This window comes from Carettochelys insculpta, chromosome 3 (assembly GCF_033958435.1).
Source record: "Carettochelys insculpta isolate YL-2023 chromosome 3, ASM3395843v1, whole genome shotgun sequence".
NCBI lineage: Eukaryota > Metazoa > Chordata > Testudines > Carettochelyidae > Carettochelys > Carettochelys insculpta.
The window spans coordinates 110,614,784-110,631,587 of NC_134139.1; the positions used below are offsets into that span (position 1 = coordinate 110,614,784).

Here is a 16,804-nt window from a genome sequence, read left to right on the forward strand (position 1 = left end):
TTGCTCAAAGCCCTGCCACCTGTGAATTAACTAAAGATCAGCTAATGCTACCAACCACCACCGAAATGGTAAAGCTATGCAGCTTTGTTTGTTAATGAAGCTGTTGTAAGTAGGGCTGTTAGTGACTTTGAAAAGTGTCACTGGCACTGGTAATATTGGTCTGAAGGTCACATTTTGGTATGCCACCTCAGAAAGGTTGCTGACCCTGAGGGACTGCATACTGAAAGTTTGATTATTTAGAATGAGCTATTGATACTTCCAAAATGCCTCACACATCTTCCTTGTAATTATATTATAGTAATCCCTCAATTTACATGGTGGTTTCTTCCTGGGCAACCTCTGCCTAAATCAAATTTCATGTAAATTGTGTGTGTGTGTGGGGGGGGGTGCATTGGGGAGATCCCCAGAATTCCCCTGACTTGGGGAGTGTGCAGCTGGAGCCCCTGCAGAGCTTTGCTGCCCTCTTCCCCTGGCTGGGAGAAGTGGCAGGGCCACCAGTTTCAGCTGTGGGCTTCCTCCAGCTGGGGGAAGAGTAGTGGGGTTGGCAGCCACACAGCCCCTGGCTTCTCCTGGCTGGGGAGCACACAGCAGTTTGCAGAACAGTTTCTTGCACCTGGGAGAATCTGTGCCGCAAGCAGCTGTGTGCCTGCTAGCCTCTCCCAGCTGGGGGAGCCGGGGCTGGAGGGGGTGGTGGTTTCGATTTTCACTTGACTCTCATTAATGTGAGTTAAGTGCAAATCGAAATTGCGCTTCTCGAGGGTTTACTGTATTTTTATTTTGAACAAGTTTCTTTCTGAATCTATAAATTATGTAATAACTACTTCATGTATAGAGAGAAATAAATAGGCTAGTGGTGTGACACTCTTATTTTCAGCTTCTCAAGGTATGCAGGCTTTTTTTTTTTCCTGTCAAGTGAAGCAATATAACAGCTTAATTGCCCCCACTGGAGACCTCTGGTTTTGTTTATTCATTTATTTACATTGGATACAATGAGGATGATGTGGGGAACCAGCAGAGGAATTGAGGTTGCAAAGGCATAGCAGCAGAGTGGCTTTTTGCAGTTATTCTTGATAGAATTTCTCTTGCTATCTGCAACCATACGACCAGTTATGAAACACTATCTCAAAGGCCTTGATTCTTGCATGGATCCGTGAGTTAGAACATGTGAGCAAGTCTGTGCAAAGCAGGGTAGGTCAATGTGAAGTAAAAACAAGCTAAAAGGTTCATATGGGGGACAGTTACAGCATAGCTCTTCAGTGCGTGAGCAGCACTGCTATTGAGACCTCTAAGATCCAAACTGTGGGGCAGTGTGGCTGTGCCTTACATAACAGACAAAAAACTCCTTCAAATATCAGTGTTATATCTTGTACCCAGGACATGCCTCCAGAACTTGGAAAGGTTCTCCTTGTCTGGGTGCTTTCTTTTAGAGCCTCCATATTTGGAGACAGGCTGGCGATGGATCTAAGGAACATACATCATCATCAATAACCGTGGGCTCAGCGCCCGTTGGTGTATGATGCCTCTCTCACTATTTCCTTCCATCTTTCCCTGTCCAGTACAGAGTGGCTTCGTTTCTGTAGACTAGCTCTGCTCCAATCTACTATATCATCTATCCTTTCTCTGTGGGGTTTACCTCTCCTTAAGGAACATTGAGGTAGAATTATTTTATCCAGCAGTAGTTTCTCCTGTGTTCTGTCCTTGTCTTTCTGTTTCTTTGCCACTTCCTCAGACAGACAATAAATTGTGGGTCGTGCATGGAGGATAACATCATCTACTTTTGTGCAGGCCCTTAGAAAATCAACACACACAGAAAATTAGGCATTTATGTTCCATGTGTTCTGCCTTGTGTAGTGCTCAGCATGTATATGGATATTTGTTGTATGTGGAGGGTGTGTAACTGTACCGAAATGATTTATTTCAGATTTATGTTGTACAAAAATATGCTCACTTACAAGGCCAAGGCCGGACAGGATTTATGGGATTCGCTTTAACACAGAGCCGATTAGGGATAATAGTACTTTCTTAAGCTTATTTACTTTACATTACTACAGTTATGTGCGAGGTGCACATTGATAAAGTACAGCAGGAATGTGTACGTGTGCATAATGTGTGTCTGGGCAAAAGGCTATCTGGCACGCTTAGAACCCTTTCTGCCATGGGGAGTTTGGCTCCTAAAGTGCCTCACGTTAGGGCTGTGGCAGAAGTTGCTCCAGCTGGGGGAGAAGGTCCAGGGCACTTCTGAGGCTGTGTCCCCCCCGTCAAAACTCTGCTCGGGGAGGGACCTTACAGGGCTTTTAGTCCTTAGTTGTTTACTGGGTATGTGCATACTGGCTCAACGCAACTTTTAGCCTTCCCGTGGGCCTGAAGCCAAGGTTGCCCTGGTTACTGGTCTCTCCTCAGGTTTCCACTTCAAAACACAGGTGCTAAGGGCAGTTCTGACTAGCTAGTGTTTGTTTGCAGGGTCCCAGGCTGTAACACAGGGGTGGGAACTTGGTTGTATCACAGGAACAGAAGTTCCCACTTCTGCTCTCTGAGGCCTGCAGACTGCTCTTAAGGCCTTTAGGCATGTTACACAACAAAATAGAGACTGAGTTGTAAGCTTTAGGAATACTTGAAATACAAGTACAAGAATCAATAACCAAGCGAGGTATTGCTCCAATGCACTATCTTGACCACAGTAGAGACAAAAAGCCAACGGTGCTACCTTCCGTCCTCCTCCATACCCATCTCATGAGCGACCCTCACAATTTTTAGCTAGTGACTGAAAGCCGATGCTGTTGCACTCCTGAAACCAGTAAAGTCAAAATGGCTGAGAACTCAAAGAATGGGTGGCATCAGAGCATGAAACCCAATGAAGACTCATTCCGGTGACATGGTAAACAAGAGGACCTTTCAGCCGTGTCTGTAGCCATTTCGTTTGCTTCACTCTATAATAGAGTTCAGAGTGACACACAATGACAATCCTGGAGTTTTAATATAGACGACTGCCTTCTATGATTTTGCTATTTGTGAATGCCAAGAACTTTTGTGTGCTTGCTAATGTTTTAGATGAAGGAAGTTGTTAGCTGATTATATGGAAGCTTCTTCACCTAGATAAGCTGAAGAAACATTTTTATCTCCCATTTTTGATTTGTTGTAGATACAAGTTCTGTAGTAAGGAGGGTTCTGGTTGGCTCTTTACCAGACATGTAGCCATTTTGGTGAAAAAAGAAAAAGTCGATAAAACTGTTTTTAGAAGCCACAGTATCAGGAGGAATAGTTGTGCTTTGCAGTAAATATATTTATTTGATTTTATCCTGCTGGTCTTGAACTGTTTTTCAAAGATTAAGATAGAAAACTCTTTATTTTTGCTGTTATCCTTATCATTAACTTACCATCATTTGTGAGCCCATTTCCCCTCCCCTTTTTGCATCTGAGCGTCTGATTGGGACATTCAAAATATTTAAAGCACAATTTAGATTCATCAATGGTGTTTTATTCTTTTAATATTCCTTTGCAGTTGCTGAGAATTCTGACTGTGAGTGGGAAAGTGCTAGAGGTTAAAATTATCATCTTTTCATTGATATAGTCTATTGGTTCAGTGAGAATTGTGCATTCCCTTAGGAAGTACATGTGCAGAAATAATTTTATTTCAAAGCTCGTCTAAAATTAAAAAAAAAAAAGAACTTTGCCCTCCTAAAGAAAATCTCAAAGCACTCTAAACTTTAATGAATGGCCTTTTTGAGCTAGATGTTTGTATCTGTTTTATATCTGAAGGAAACTGAATCATGGAGATGAAATAACTTGGATCAAACAGCAGGTCTTGTTGCAGAGCTGAGATTAGAACCTTTGTCTAATAGGCCTGTACTTTAATTAGGCACTCCTTCCTTTCTCATAGAAGCCTGGAAGTAAAATATTGGTTTTGGGGTGTTGATGTTAAGTGCAAATTAATCACCTCATCTTAAATCCAGATCATGCTCCAGTCTTCCAAATGGCACTTACTTTTTTGTTTTCTTTTGTTAACAAAAGCTTGATCCCTCATTTTTGTATTCATTAGATTGCATTATATGTGAGACTCAAGGGAGGGTGTCTTGGAGACAACCGCACATAAGCTTTCATTATTTGATTGGTGTTATGAGCATTTTTAATATTCAAAATAAAAGAAGATTTAAATAGCATTAACATGTATAGACTACAACTATTAGGAGAAAAAAGATGTTAACCTTAGTCTCAAGTTATAATTAGTCAGAACATGTAATGTCAAGGGGAAAAGATACTAATTTTCAGAAACTCAAATGTTTTGAGTGAATAAAAACCATTAATAACTGTGAATATCTTTATTCTAAGACAGTAGTGCTTGTTTATATGCAGCTGTTTTCCTTTCCAATACTTCCCATAATTCAAGGCAGAACACAATTATTTCTTTCAGTTTTAGTAACAAAAAATGCTAGTATTCTAGCATAATCTATTTGTGCTAATGGGCAGAGAGGCCTTTTCATTCATCTCTGAATTATTTCCCTGTAGAACAAGCATGGAGTATTAGAGTGCAAAACCAATTGAGCTAGTAATATAACTTAAAACTTGCATTCAGGAGCTTGGGACATTGTAAATATAACATTTATTATTTGCAGACATTCCTTAAAACTTTTTTCCTTTGACAGTCTAGTACCATCTATGTGGAATTTAAAACTCACTATATTAGTCATCCACTAATTTCTCTTGAGGTATTACAAACATTGTCAAGGCATGCTTGCTAGATTGCTTTAGATTCTATTTCACAAATACTTCACTAGAGCCTTGATTGATTGATTGATTTGGACTGAAGATGTTTAGTCATGAAGATTTACCTTTGGAATGATAAATTTGTACAAAAAAGCTTAGTTCTTAAGAAACCAATGAAAGAACGAATTGGCGGTTCTACTTAAAGATACATTGAATGTGTTAAAACACAGATTGCACTGGCTGTTACTCAAATGTTTTATTTCTGAAAACATCCATGACTATTTGTATGGAGCAAAGTTGGAGGTTGTGACGGATGACACTCTTTTAACATGCATTCTTACAGCTGCAGAGTTATATGTTTGTGGTAGTTAGACACAGCAGTAATTTATTATTTCATCAATCTTGACTCTGAGGGTTGGTAACAATTCTGAAGACTGTCAGCATCTACCTTTCTTACCCGTCAAAAACAATCAGTACATATTATGGTGCAGACATATCAATAACAAGAGTTTAACAACTGAATCAGTGTCATGCAGTGATAGTGCTGTGCTGGTTGAAGTGGGGCTGATAGCCATGGTGGGCCCTAGGGCAAGGTGTGTGTGGGAGGCAGTTTTGTGCTTCAAAAAGGGGAGGTACTGGGGCAGAAGAGGCAGGGCCTAGGACAGCCATCCCTAGCTGCCTGGATGTCAGTGCTCAACCCCTCCCCTACTTACCCCCTCATCCCTCACAGCCACAGTGAGTGGCAGAGCTGCCATCGTACTTCAAATGCGCGTGGAGCTCTGACTGCCACTGCTGCCAAGCTATCAGTGAGGGCAGCAGTAGCTCCAGGCCCCATTGAAATGACAGGCTCTGGGGTAACTGTCCCATTTCTCCCTCCCACCCACTAACCCTGATGAGTGGGCCTGACTGTTTGAGTACAAAAGCCCAGAACTGTGTCAGGTAACTCCAGTATGTGTTTGGAGATTACAGAAAGATACAGAGGAGACATGTATCCCTGGCTGAGAACGATTGGCTTAGATCAGGGCTTCCCAACCAATGGGGGAGGGACCCAGACATGGGTCACCATTAGATTTTCTAAGAGCTGCCAGCTGGGTGGCTCCAAGCCACATGTGGCTCTTTAAGGAGCCATTTGTGGCTCCTGCTGTTACTCACTTGTCCAGCTCCCAGTCCTTGCCCTGCCATGCTGACATGGAACTTAATTTAATTGGTTTAATGGCTGGCAAGAGGGATCTGACCATTAAACCAGTTAAACTGAGTTCCATTTCAGCTTGGCAGGGCAGCAAAGTGTCTGCACTGCAGGTGGGGAAAGGGAATAGGGAGGGGAGGCGCAGGCAACAGCAGCCTGGTGAAGGAGCAGGAGTGATAGAGCGTGGTGCTTGTGTGAGGTGGGTGGGGGTTTGGGGCTGAGAGGGGTTTAAGCTGGTGGAGGGGGCATGCGTTTTTCACAGGGGAGAACCTCCCCTGCCCCTTTTTAAATTGCCTTGGGTCACAAAGTCTTACTGAATTGTCGAAATGGGTCCCTGCCTTGAAAAGATTGGGAATTGCTGGCTTAGATGAAGATGTATAATTTAAGTTACCGTTCCCACATTCTCGTTGGTATCATGCTACAAGGTATCCAGCATGAAGCTGGGCATCTGAGCATAGAGTAAACCTTGGCATTAGCTATAGACGGCTTCTGTTGAACTAGAATGTGCAGTTTATGTCCATCCTAAATTGAAAACCTATGAGGGATGTTTCAGAGAAAAAAGCTGTCACACAAAAAGCAGCGACCAAAAAAAATGGATTCATGGTAAAAGGTCAGAGCTTGTATTTGAGGTATGCACCCTACTATGGGTAAAATTTAGAAAGTCTGGAGAGTGATTCAGTAGAATCTGTTGAGCATGTTAGGGTGCTTAGAGAATTGAAAACAAAAGCCCTCAGTGGAGGAAGTATGTCAAAGCATTGATTCATGCTTACAGTTGTACCAGAAATAACACATTTCTTAAGGTTTGGCAGACAGCCATTACTGCTAATTGACTTGTGTTTTGGAATTAAGCTACAAGGCAAATTTGAAATAACTTATCAACAGTATGTGAGAGATTTTGAGAGAATGCTGATGAGTTGGCAAGAAAAGATTCAGAGAAAATTAACAAGAGGAGATGGGATGCAAAAGTTACAATTTCACACCTCTGAAGGTGACAGGGTCCTCGTTCACAATTTCAGTATAAGAGGGAATGCAAATTAGTGGACAGATGGGATCCCCAGATACAATTTTGTGATCCAACAACTGTAGGATAATCCTTGTGTTTATATTGTGAAACCTGAAGATAGTTTTGCACCTGAAAGAATACAGTATCATAATTTATTGAGGCCATATGTCTTTACTTCAACTACAGCAAAAGATGAGCTCCAACATGACAACGGTTCTGAAAGTAATTTATTGGGAGTCAGCAGGTATAACTCGAAAAGAGAAAAATCTCTTGATTACAGGGATCTGAAAAAACTTTTGGAATAAATCCCAAAGCATCTAAAACCACTCTTGAATATCCTGCTTTTTCATATGCAGTTGATACTTAGCAACCGGGTGCTGAAAGCACACTATTAATGACGATGGTGCTGTACCATAGGAGCAAGGGAATGATTTTCCACATGTAGCAGCAGAGTTCCTTTTGTACAATCAAAGTACTGCTTTACTATGTACGCCTAGTGAAGCATAGCCTGATGCTCTGTTGAATTTCGAGTAAAAGAAGCACATATAGAGCTCCTACTAACTAAGACAGTTTTAATTGAGAATTTGCTTTGCAGGTTCCCATATGCCAGTGAAATTTCAGGACTTTGTGCACAGCCTCTTTTGTACCATACCTGTGGTACAATGTGGGCACACATCACAGGTTCATGAGCTTCACAGCCTTCTGAATACTGTCTGATGTGGTAGGAGATAACCGAGTGGAAGACATTTTGTGGGAATGTCAGCGATGACATTGGTTCAAGAGGGCAGAGTGTAACCTAAGCTTCTGTTGCAATTCGTTACAAATAATGCAGTTACTACAGGTTCAGCCTCTTAAATCTGGTACGCTGTCATCCGGCCACATCTGTTGTCTGACAAGACTGGAGAGTCCCGGGATTGGGGCTGACCGGCATCAGCAGGACAGGGGCTGGGGCAGTGCAGTAGCCAGCAGCCTGGCCTGAGTGAGAACTGGAGCCACTGCCAGCCCTGCTGCAGCAGGGGAGGGAGGTGGGGGGGACAAACTTCCCTGAGGACGCATGTGGGGCTATGACTTAAGGTACATTCCCGGTGCTCCCTACAAACCCCTGCAGGAGCACTGGGGATAGTGTGGGGGGACAGGAGTTAAGAGAGAAGCTGGTGGCTGGGGAGACAGTGGTGAGTGGCGGGGCTGCTGCCACTGGAGAGTGGCATTGCCAGGCAGCTGGGAAGACACAGGGCTGGGGAGCTAGTGGGAAGCTGGCTGGAGAACCATGGAGCTGGGAAAATTGGCTGGGGAACTGTGGGGCTTGGAGGCAGATGCAGAGCCAGCAAGGAAGCTGGATGGGGCCAGCTGGCCAGGTAACTGCCAGGAAGCCAGCGACGGAGCAGTGGGCTATGTGGCTGGGGAGCTGGCGGGGCCGGGGAGCTGGCCTAGAAGATTGCCAGCAAGATGGCTGGGGAGCAATGGGGCGTGGCTGCTAGGGCAAGGAAACCTCAGCTGGGGCTGGAAAGCTAGTGCCCGTAGACATGGAAACCAGCATCCCTGGTAGCTGCAAGTGCCATCAGCTGGGGCTGGGGACTGGGAGGGGGGCCCTGAGGGTTTTTACTTCCCTGGTCCAGCAAAATCTCTTGTCTGGGACTGCTCAGGTCCCTAGGATACTAGGCCAGGGAGCTTCAACCTGTATTTGACTGGTTGCCAGAACAGTGTAGCAGCTATACAGTGCTTCTTGCTAGTATGGGAGTAGCAGGGGGAAAACAACCTACACAAACCCTTGCAGCATTCTCAGTAGGGTGTCTCCTAGGGTGAGGCCATTTGCATTCTCACTTGCTAGGGGAAGAAAGGGGAAGGGTGTCAAACTCTTCAGTGGGTTGCTCAATTTTTTTTACTGTAACTGTGTAGTGACTACTGGGGGGGAAGTACATTCCCTGCCCACAGAGTGACTTGGGTGTGCAAACACCCTGTGGCAGAAGTTGAAGAATAAGAGTACAGGTTGAACCTTTGTAATCCGAAACTCTGAAGTTCGGCAATGCCCATAATTTGGCATGATTTTAGTTAGCCAGTCAACCGCCTATCATGGATATGACCAAGCTTTCCTGCAGTCACATAAAGTTTGTTTACAGCCCCAGTCCTGGCTGTCAGTGTTCTGTTCTGTTATTTAGCTCTAATTTACTCCTAAATGTCTAAGAGCCCAGTAAGCAGTGGCAACGTTGGCAACGTGCTAGACAATATTGACCTCCTGTAGTCCAACAAATTATCTCACGCGGCACCAGTCAGGTCCCCAGGTTGCTGGACAAGAGAGGTTCAACCTGCACAGCCAAGCCTCTGGTTTTGCTGCAATACCACCCTTCTTTGTGCAGAGAATGCCAGGGATTTTCATTAGCAGACATCTGCATTGATGCATTTATTCACTCTGGATTGGGCCTGCAATGAATGGGTGGAGACGAACACTGGCTTGAGGGCATATGCGGACTGGACTGCCTCACCTTGGTTTGTGAACCCAGTGACCAGAAGTGTACACGTTGCATTCTCAGCTCTCTCTCTGAGGTTGTCCATAGAAGCATGCTGCACTCACAGTGACTGCAGATTTGGAGGTGGCAGTTGCTTTCTCAAAATAAAGGACTGGATGACTGAGAATCTCTGGATCTTGAACAAGAATAAGTCTACGACACTGCTGTTCAGGATGGCTCTGAAGACCACCTTTCCTTGAGCACCTATACCTTATCTACTTTTCATATTGTATCTTCTTCAATATATGCAGCCCGCCCCCTTCTTGGGATTCTCGTAATGATTATATTAATCATGCTCGCTGTCACTGGACTTGTCAGTCAGGGTTGGATGGATCAACTGGGAAGATCTTGCCCATGATAACCCAAAGGTGAAAGGTCAGTACAGGTCTTTAAAAATAGCTCTCACATCCTGTAGGCATGTCCCACTAGTGGCAGTGTGGTCTATTTGCTAGGTCCCCATGGCACCTAGGAGCCTGAGGTGTGAGACTCCAGCCCACGCACTAGTCTGTAGATTTATTTTGAGCTGTGGGCCCAAAAGTCTAGTTTTCCCCTCCTTAGGGGGGTGGTTTGTGGGGGTTCTCCTCCAGCAAGTCTGGAGGAGGGTTGGAGGCTGTGCCCTCCTGCTGCTGACCCAGGGGCAGCTCTGGCTTAGGCCCTGTGGGTGTCCGAGCTAGCTCCTGCCTTCTTGTAGGTCATCCCCGAACTGGACTAGCTTCCTTCCTTTTATCTTGCCTCCAGGCCTGACCCTGGCTGCAGGTGAAATGGGGTGGGGCTAATTGGGCCAGCAGGCTCTGTTTAACTCCTGAACTGCCAGGCCTTCGTCTCACTCCCTTACACATCACTGGAGGGGATGTGATGCAGACTGGACTGCCTGATGTGATGCTCGCAGCCCTGAAGGGTGATGCTTATAGGCCTGCCTTTACTAATTGCAGCAAGAGGTAAATCACAAAGAAAAGACTATCAGCCTGTTCAAAGAACAAGCAGACCACTTGCTGTTTGTTCATTTCAGGATGATGTGGTGACATAAATACCAAATCAGCAAATGCATAGAATTGCGAACGGTCTATCCTTTGGTTTTGAAGAAATCCATTAGGTTTGACCACGTTATTTTTCTTTTAAGGTTGCATAGTGTTTGCTTGATCGCTGTAATGATGAGATTTTGCTTAGATTGATGAGGAGTCTCTGTTAACCTGTAAAATGTAGTTTTTTAAGCATAAAGCTTTTTTGGTTGCTTTGCTACATCATGATGTCTTTATTTCAAACTAGAACAGGCAAGGTTTGAGCATCCACAACTGTCCAAAAATGCATATTTAGCCTGTGGCGTTATCCACAGGCGAGAGTTGTGCTGTCAGATGGAACAAACTGAATACCATTATAATGGTTTCTTGTGTAATCTTGTGTAAAGATTAGTTTCAAAAGCAACGAGACAACAAAGCAGGTGTTTGTCCATGAAAGCTTGTTCTCCAAAATATCTGTTAGTCTTTAAGGTGCCACAGGTCGTCTTGTTGCTTTTGAAGATAAAGACTAAGTTGACTACCCCTCTAAAGTTTAGTTTGTTACACAATCAAACTCCCACCATTTTCTGTGCCAGTGATAGGGGATTCTTCAGTTGGTTGATATTTACAGACCTTTGCAGAGAAATAAATAATCTGGTGGGTAGGGGTTTCAAAGTATAGTGGGTGATTTATGGGAGAGGCTGATCAGATTGCCATTATTAACAAGGGCTGTCTGTGTGAAGCATTTTGTGAACCTCAAATACTTTCAGAAGACTCTTGAGAATATAGAGGATTTAATCTTCTTTCCATAACTTCCCTAGACATCCACTCAAAAATATAATCTGCTATGTGCATGTGGTCATAATTAGGAATTACGAGTTTTCTTTAACCCTTTGAACCTAGTGGTGAACCCTGACAATAGTGTAAGTCTTCTCATTTACTCTTGAGTCCTGGAGCTATCATCAAGAAAATACGTAATTTAATTTCTGTTTTCACTTTCAGTGTCTTAAGGTTATGGAAATAAGTATGTTTTTCTCAGCCTGTTTCAATATTATTCCATTTGGAGTAGTTGATAGTGCCTTAAAGATACTCTAAATGAAAATGCTATCTTTTATGCTACACTTCCTGTGTACCAGTTGAGGTCTAAATTGTATTTACTATCAAAATTAAGTACAAAACTGTTTTTAGAGTAGGTGGGATTTTTGTTAATGTGATAAATGAATGAAAACAAGTTTTCAATTGTCTCTCAAGATTTTTGTCTCTAAATATTTGTTGAAAAATTGTTGCTTCTAGCTAAAATTGGTTATTTTTTTCATGAAAAATATGGTCTTTATGCAGAGAAAAAGTGAGTGACTGCATTGTCTCCGAAATTTATTTCAGAATTTGTCTCATTTGCATGCACAATGCTTCTGTTAACAGTGATTTGGAATAGTCTAGTTTTAAGTTCTAAAGGAAGGCAGCCTGTATAAAATTGTGCATCTATATGTGTAGATAAATGTATGTATGGTGACAACAAGAGTTAAGTTTTAAACAGTTCCATTCTGAAAGTTTGTTTTTGTTTTTCAGTTGATTAAAACTTTTTGGCCAGTTTTCATCTTTTGGACTGAAATTCTTCAGGTCTGGTCTCCACATGAAGGGAATGTGTAATTTGATGGTTTTGCAAATTTGAGCAAATAGGATTTTGCTTGTTTTGAAATAGAAATGGCGGGCAAAGAAAATACTTCTGCCGTTATTTCTTAACATAAACATACTAACCAAAATAACAAAACCCCTCCCCTCACACACAAAATTTCCCTCCTTTAGAAAACAAATGAACAAAAATTTCAGTCTGCCTAGAATAGTTTAATGCATGGAGATGATTTAAAAAAAAATAGATAAGTCAGGCTTTCTGAAAGCCTATTTGTTTTGGTGAAAGCAGTTTAAAATCATAATGATGACACACTGCTATAGGCTGAACCTCTCTAGCCCAGAAGTCTCTTGTCTGACAACATCTGTAATCCAGCATGATTTTAGTTAGCCGGACCACCACTTATTGTGGATGTGGCCAAGCTTCCTGTGGTCCCGTAAAGTTTGTTTACAGCCGCCAATTATGGCTCTCAGAGTTCTGTGCTGTTATTTAGCTGCCATTTACCCCTAAATGTCTTCTAAGAGACCAGTAAGCAGTAGAAGTGTTGCCAATGTTGGTAGACAATATTGACCTCTATTCTATTTTCCAGCCCTGGTCAGGTCCCGAGGGAGCTGGATGAGAGACGTTCAACTTATATTTTTAATAACAAGAATATTTTTTTTCAAAATATTTATATATTAAGGGTTTCTGTAGTCCTTTCTCATTTTCTGCATTGAGTCAATGTTCTGTAGGAAAGACCAAAGAAGTCTGAAAAAGCCAGTTCTGTATTTAAAATTTTAAAAGCATAATTGCTTAATGAATGAGGCTGGGTTTTAAACCATTTAGATGAATGAGCAGAGATGGTGTCTGCATCCTTTTAAGTGAACGTATTCACCATCTTTGCAAAAGAAGCAAATAACTTAGGTCAGTTGTTCTCAAACTTTCTCCCGTGGACCACTTGAAAATTGCTGCAGGTCTTAATGATTTTTCCAAATGTTGGTTGCACATTATTGTTAGCTAAATATTGTAAAGCACTTTGGAGAAAAATAAAAACCTCTTAATAAATACAAAGCACCCAACCCATTTGTTAGTATCAGTAGAGGTCTCTCCCTCACTGTCAGAGTTGATGCTAGGACAGGGGATAATCTCTCTTCCGCAGCTGCTGCTCTGGAGCTGAGGAAAGTAACCTTTTCTCTGGCTGCTGCAGACATACACATCCCAAATTTGACCCCTCCTCCCTTGTCAGTGTTTCTTTCACACCACTGCCCCCTTCTCCCCACACAAGGCCATTGCCTCACCTTGGAGTCCAGGCAACTAGTGGAACATGTACCTTAGAGGGAACGATTCATGGACCACGTGAATGGTGCTTCAAGTCCATGGACCACAATTTGAGAACCTCTAGCTTAAGGTCCTATCATAGCCATTATTGCCAGGACCTCTGAGATCTTCTCTATAACAAAACCTTTCAGTGATGATCCATCCATACATTTATCGTTGCCAGGATCTCTACTCTCTTGAAAGGGCCACGTGGATTCTCCAGTTGTTATTTCCAGAGTAGTGTACACACAGACAATATCTGTGCTCAGTTCTCTCTGCATTGGCTTTTTTTTTTTTTTTTTTTGAGTAAGATACTATGATGAATTAGTTTTCAGTGGTGGGTATTCCTCCTACAACAGTGAAGAGTATCTAGGAGTCTCTTGCTGCCAGTTATAAGTTTGAATTCTCTGTATCTGGTTGCTGATTCTCAGTCAAGGGGTTGTGCCTTCAAAATTCTCATCTGGTTATTTGTCAGAGACAGACACTTCTGTCAGAAGACTTTTGCAATGCATGCTAGTCTGGAGTTGGATGGACAGTGAACTTTTTGCAAAATCTGTGTGTGTGTGTGGGTGGGCGGGGGGGTGTTGTACGTTGGAAAAAAACCTAAAATGGTGAGTATTGGCATGACCTGGATAAATGTGTTAGTGAATTGAACAGAAGCCTTTAATTTCAGGACACTTCATTAATCAGTACCTATTTGAACTGTCTTGGTGCCTTCTGGGAGTTGTAGTTTGGGTCCTGTATGGTCTGGGTTCCCGGTCTGGACTATGTCAGTTGTGATGTATGGAGTGACTTTTCCTTGTAAACACAGAATAGATTGTACTCTGTCAGACAATACTTCTTGAACAGATGTGTTTATAAAAAGAAATGTTTTGATTGTTTAATTAAATAAAAATAAAGAATAATGGGTATTCCCAAAAAGGTTCCTAGAACAGAAAACCAGGACTGTCATACAAAAAATAAATAAAGTCAAATTAAATCAGACGTATGATGGCTTCAGGTGTTGACAAATGCCACTTAAGTTTGTGGTATGTTGGAAGTAACTCTGGTTGCTACCCTTACTTAAAACAGTCTCATCTTGAAAAGGGTGATTGGAAAATGCTTAGGCCATGAAATGCTGGCTGGGTGAGTAGCTTTGAGAATCCTTGACCTAAATATGCGTGCCTCTGTTTCTTTCCTACTCTTCCAGTGAGAAGTACTTGCGGAAAATGATTGTTTTCAGTGCCAAATTCCATACTTCTTTCCACTATCCAGTAAGAAACTGCATTACCCTAACTTCAAAGAGCCCTCCTAGAAGTCAGGCATTAGTTCACCCAACTGCTTGGCAAACTGCCCCATCTCCTGGTCAGCCACAGAGCCTCGGTTTGGAGCTCAGCTGTGACATAACAGGTTTCTCTGTTACTCTAGTACTGTTGTATCTTCCCACATGGTTGTGTTTGGTTTATTTTCTCTTCAGTATCTTAAGTGTCAGTGAGAGTGAGATCTGCCTTTGTTTTGCAAGGACAGCTCAATCACTTCTTGTCAGTGGGCAGTGTGGGGCAGGAGTGACAAGATTGTTTGTCCCAGCGAAAAAGGATTATTTTAAGTGTAATTTTAAAATTTCTTAAAGGGAAATTACTTTTGCAAGAAGAAGTGTAATACAATGTTTCAGTTAAACATAAACTGATGATATTCTCTTTCAGGTTTCATCCTCAACTTCAACTTTTCCATTTATGCACACAAAACAATAGGACCTTTTGTTACTTTATCTCTGCATTTGGCACTGCTGTTGCTGGAATACTTGCTCCAGTTCTGGGGCCCACATTTCAAGAAAAATGTTGTTAAGTTGGAGAGAATTCAGAGAAGAAGCCTGAGAACAATTGAAGGATTGCAAAACAGGCCTTATAGAAGTGATGGGCAAAATATGGCCTGTGGATTGGATATGGCCTGTCATGGTCCTCCAAGGTGCTAATGTGTCACAGCTCAGCAGCTGGGACATACACGTCTCTCCATATGTGCCCCTTGGGGAGGGGTCAGCAGGTCTGGGGTCAGTGGTCAGATGGTCCCCCAGCACCATCCTCTGAGCTCGCATTGTCTGGAAGCCGTGATGGACTCACCTTATCTGGTTTAACATATTGTGGGTTAAAGGGTAATTTGAGTATGTTGTATAAGCATCTATTTAGGGAAAAAGTGTGTAATAGTGGGATCTTCAGTCTAACAGAGACACTTATAACAAAGTACTGTGGCTGGAAGCTGAATGTAGGGCAATGCAGACCTGAAATGTGTTGTAAATCTTTTAACAGAGAGGGTAACTAACCACTGAATGGTTAACCTGGAGTAGGAATGGATTTCCTAAACTGCCAAATTTATTAATCAAGTTTAATTATTTTTCTGAAAGATACATTCTGGGAATTACTTTAGGGGAGTTCTAGGCTTGTGTTACGTAGAAGGTCAGGCAGTAATCACAGTGATTCTTCTCCGAGTGTCCCCGTGGGTGCTCCACGTTAGGTGTCGGGCTTGCCCCGGCGACGCAGGTCGGATCTTCCAAGCAGTTTCTGCCAGACCGCGCATGCACCGGTGCGTGCCACTCCCTTGTGCGCTCCTGGCCATGTGCGCGATCCGGTCCCCGCCAGTTCCTCTTTAACCGCCATCGGCTGCAGACGGAATCCGCTCAGGCTACGGCCAGAGTTAGCGTATTTACCGTTTTTAATTGTTTCAAAGTTTCTTCAGTCTTAGATTAAGTTAGTCGGTTGTTGTTTTCAACCAAAAAAAAAAAAACAAGGAAAGGAAAGGAATTCACAGCTTCCAATCCTAGTAACAAGCGGAGCACCAGAGGCCAGGAGCCTAGGGCCATTAGCCCTCCTGCCGCGGCAGGCTTTATCCGAGAGGGGAACAAGCACAGAGAAGGTGCTAAGTACCCTATTAACAACTCAAAGACTCACGACAATGTCCTCTTCGGGATTCAAGAAGTGTGACTCGTGCCGCGAGGCGATGCCAGCGTCTGATGGGCACAGTCAGTGTATAAGGTGCTTGGGGGAATCCCATGTCACTCAGAAATGTTCCTTCTGCGCCAAGTTAACAGCCAGAGCAAGGAAGGACAGGGAAATGCAGCTGAAAATGCTGCTGTTCGACAAGGCCCTCCAGCCAGACGTGCCGCAGCGGCCGCAGCAGGAGGGACCCTCCAGGGCCCATAAAAGGAAAGCCGCGTCCCTAACCCCATCAGCGCAAAAACGGAGGAAAATCTCCCCAACCCGATCCCTGCCAGCAGCAACAGCGAGCGGGACGGGTGGAGCGCACAGCCCCCAGCCGCAGCTACAGCTGATCGGCGGCGGCGTGGAGACGCACGTGGCAGAGGTTCAGCCTCCGATGATCAAACAGCCGCCCCACACCGAGGGCAGGGCGGCAGCCAAGCAAGCGCCGGAATCGGTGGCACTGCAAACAGCGCCACCGACCCCCGGGGAACTGGCGGCGCAGAGCACGCAGGTACGTGACCTGCAGGCACCGGGGGAGACC

General features: G+C 43.5%; 1 protein-coding gene across 4 annotated transcripts in view; it reads left to right on the top strand.

Moving 5' to 3' along the window:
* PTPRK (protein tyrosine phosphatase receptor type K) overlaps window positions 1-16,804 on the top strand; it is a 635,931-nt gene that overhangs the window by 204,386 nt on the left and 414,741 nt on the right. The gene's annotated exons all lie outside the window — the stretch shown is intronic.